Genomic DNA, 4,289 nt, shown 5'->3' with positions numbered 1-4,289 from the left:
AAGTATTTACTTACTGAATTATAAAGATCTTCCATTTATTAATGGCATGTTATTAAAAAGCTTTAGATCATTTGCATTAATGTCACTTCTAGCTCATGGGAAATATTTTTAAAACCTGGGAAACTGTCAAGATGACTGGTTTGTATTCAAGTTTTCCAAAATTTTAATATCCTTTTGAAACCTTGTATTTTATCATAAGCAGCAAAAACTGTTAGTTGCTTACCTTGGCAATGAAAATTTAACTTCATTCATTTGTGTGAAAATGTCAGCCCAAATCTGGGCAAATACATTTCTTGATTTATACAATCACTTTAGTATATAATGTAGATTGTAAATAAGGAAAATGTGGAAAGGATATACGACTTGAGATGAAATGAACTGGTAAGCGACAATTTATTCTCTGTTATAAAATACAATGATTGCCATACATGAAATAAAATAACATAACAAGTTACAACAAAGATGTGTGAGAGACTTCATGGTTAGGCTGGACTGTTGATCTTGTAGACATAGTTGATGTCCTGTTAGGTGGTGGTGTAGAGGCAACCGTTGGTCTGTTGATCGGGTGGTCTTCATACAGCAACAATGTAGGCAGGCATCTGGTGGAGAAAATGAAAGTGGAGACTGGATGGTGTCAGATACATCATTGCTAGAGACGGAGTTGTGTGTGGTCAGTGGTGTGTGTCAAAGACCTAGAGTAGTCAAGAACTGCGTCTTGATAGAGAATAATAAGCTCCTAGGAGCTGGTGACTGGACAGCTGAAAATCAACCAATACAAACAACAGGTTCATTTAATCATAATGTCATGTGACCTGCTGGAACGAAAAGGGCTCCAGAGCCCATATCCCAGTATTTAAGCCTAGTTGAGTCAAAACAAATAAAACTTCTCATAAATAATGACAGTATAAATCACTTCTGCTACAAGTACTTTCCCTCAAGACAACTATTGATGAAGAAAATTTGTTAATATCAATTACAATAAGCTTCCTCAGTCACAACATCAGCTAAAGTATGTGTTTATCAACTGTTATAATAGTGACTAAAGACATAATTGAAGGAAATACCCAAACTTCCAATTAAAATGTCATAAGCATAGAAAACTGGGTAACTTTACTAAATGGTGTTGGTTTGTGCTACCCTATAGCATCAACAAAGTTCCATGTGAAGACATTGCTGTCTTCATGCTCAGTGTCAACAATATATATTTTAATAAGGCAAAAGAAATACACTACAATTTATATTCTATTTCAGTTTGAATGAAAACAGATAGTAACAGGTCTTGTTCATCTGTTACACACTGCTTCATTGATAAGATCAATAAAGATTAATACGATACTGTTCAACATTAGTCAAAACTTTAACATTCTTTAAAGGTTCATCACTGAAGGTGAAAGGAACTATAATTGCTAATTTTTCATACAATAATGAAGTTATGAAGCAGGATTTTGTGGCCACCCATTTTTCATATGACTTTAGATGATGTAGAAGGGTCATTTTATATCAGGGTATATTTTTGTTTAATTGTTTGGCACTAATAGTTGTCTACCCATTATGATGGGTTATGTAGCTAATGTTACATGTAGAAATATTGAGTATAATAAGATAATAGCCGTTTGTAAAGTATCTTTTCATTTACAATTGGAAATTAAAAGAGAATTAAGTCATCTCAGGAGTTTTGGTATAATATAACCTTGTGATTGGAATGTCATTAGGTGTATTTCATTTGTAGTTGGATAAAAAAATAATGGAGAGTTGTTTAGAATGCATGCAGATTTCAAAGTCCACTACAAAGCAAATATTGACAAATATTTTCTCCTTTTACCAACTATTGAGTCTATATCTTGTAGAGTAAAGGGAACAAAGTTTTCCAAAATTGACCTAAAAATGCATACTAGCAAATTTCATTTTCTGAAAAAGGAGAAATGTGGTATCAGTGTATTTAATATCATATATCTAATGAACTATTTGCAGATAGGTCTTAAAAAGTCTCAATGGCCTGTTTCAATGGAGAATGCTTTAAAAGATATTCAAGGTGTTTGAGTATAGTAAGAAAATATTTTATTAGTTGTGAATTTAGAAATGCAATTACAGCAAAAGAAAAAGAAAGTGTCATTCTTCGTAAACTGAGTGCTGCCAATTCCATTAAAATAAAAACTTTTTATATCATCAGTCAGCTGCACTTTGAAGGGAATGAATAAATCATCAATTGGTGTTATGCTATCAGAATCATTGATTGAAAGGATAAGTTTACTGAAACGGATTTAGAATGCAGTATAACTAGAAAAATTTATTAGATTTATGAATTACTATAGATGATTTATTGTGAATTTTACAGTAAGACTGAACCTTTAATAACTATACAAGAATTAAATTTTTATTGGAAGAATGAGCAAAATGAGTCATTTTCGCAGCTAAAATCATTATTTACAAAAACTCCCATTAATCAACCAGTCTCAACAGAAAAATATTATATACTGACAGTAGTTACATCCCAAAAATCAATAATGGAAATGATATCTCAAAAGGTCATTCTGTAGAATTCATTAGTCATAGATTTAATAGAACTCAACAATGTGATATTGATAAACTTATGCATTAACTTGATGCACTGAACAATTGGCACTCACATCTCTTTAATCATGGAATATCAACCTCTAAAACATCATTTTCTTCAAAGGACCTTGATATATCATAGAAATCTTCATAAAAGATTGTTCGTTAGAGCTTAATTATGTCACAGTATGATTTTGCAATAAAACAGGTAAATCAATAATACTGATACACTTTCTAGATTTGACACAAATGCAAATAATTCAGAATTTTTTTTTCCCCATTCCCTTACTAAATAGTGATAATTCATGTGAACATCTCAGACATGATTTTCTTGACTTAGTTAAAGATTATTTAGATTACAAGATATATAGCAACATTAAACAAATAATTTGAGCTATGTAACTTAGAAAAGAAATATTCTCATGAAAGACCATTCCTTAGTATTAAAAAGAATAAAATGGACTCTTTGTCCTAGGACCACTCAAACGGACATTCTGAAGAACACAAAGAATACTCACTAAATAGTAATGAAAGTATGAAGTTGTGTATGGTACTTTGATTTAATGTCTTCAACTGAACAGTAAAATCTTGCTCAGAAAGTCAAACATTTCAATTTTCAGGAACACCAAGCTGGAAACACAACCTGTTAATAAAGATTGAAAAAGAATTCACATCGATCAGGTGTATGAAAAAGATATTGGAAAGATTTCCATAATTGTTGGACTTCTTTTCAAGAAGCTTTCTATTGTTCTAAATGTGTTTGAACAGTTAAGGAAAGATTGGTTCAAAGTATTTTTGATATTTGGTGGTTCAAACACTACTCTCTGAAAATGTTGCTGAATTTTGTTTCTTACTTATACCTTAACTTAATTGATTACAATGAATTAGAATTAACATATTGTCTCAAAATGAATGACATAGGAGAAAGACCAATTCAAAGAATAAAGCAGACATTTAAATATTAACATCCTGAAATTACTAACATTGATTTATATTTGTGCACAATATTTTATAATCACAGAACTACCACCAGTGGCTGTAAAATGTCTTCAACTGGAAAATTAATCAGAAGAAATCTCTAAGGAGCTATAAACACTTTTTTGAAATTAGCAAAACAGTTTCATATAAGCAAATGTTGATGACATCAATTATTGCTTCAAAGTAGATTGTTCATGGACACAGGACAACTAACAAAAAAGAAAAGCAAATCAATTTGTCTCAATTAGATAATTAGAACCATCGTTGAGAGAAGTAGATGAAAATTTTTCATGCTCTGTAAGAGATGACACAGATGCAAACAAATGCACAGGCATGACTGTGCAGTTAAGAAGCTCACTTTGAAACCATATGATTTTGTGTACAGTTCTCCTGCATGGTACCCTGAGTACCTCTACTATAGCCTTGAGCTGACCAATGCTTTATAAGTAAATTTGGTAGACAGAAATTGTGTGGAAGCCTATTGTTTATATGTGTGTGTGTGTATATATATATATGTATATTTATATATGTAATCCTTTATATTGAACACTCAATATTTCATCTATTCAATAAGACATATTCCATATATTCAATAAGACATTCAATACTTTATTTCATAGTACCATCCATTTTTATTTTATATTATATATTGTATATTCCATATTCTATATCCCACATTGGTTTTGCAGGAATATAAATAAAACATAAAAAACAGACAGTGTTGGAACTCTTTTAAACAAAATAATATATTCCTCTAT

General features: G+C 30.7%; 1 long non-coding RNA gene across 1 annotated transcript in view; it reads right to left on the bottom strand.

The window, feature by feature from the left end:
• Positions 1-374: 374 nt before the first annotated feature.
• The window catches only part of LOC106869175 (uncharacterized), a 15,368-nt gene continuing 11,453 nt past the window's right edge, over positions 375-4,289 (bottom strand). The window contains exons 3-4 of the long non-coding RNA XR_001409380.2: positions 3,072-3,196; positions 375-599 (exon numbers count right to left, since the gene is read on the bottom strand). This is a non-coding gene — a long non-coding RNA (uncharacterized LOC106869175). The remainder of the gene's footprint in view (positions 600-3,071; positions 3,197-4,289) is intronic.

This window comes from Octopus bimaculoides, chromosome 5 (assembly GCF_001194135.2).
Source record: "Octopus bimaculoides isolate UCB-OBI-ISO-001 chromosome 5, ASM119413v2, whole genome shotgun sequence".
Classification (NCBI taxonomy): Eukaryota; Metazoa; Mollusca; class Cephalopoda; order Octopoda; family Octopodidae; genus Octopus; species Octopus bimaculoides.
Note: the sequence above shows the minus strand (reverse complement) of the source record. Positions and strands in the feature narration are given on the sequence as shown.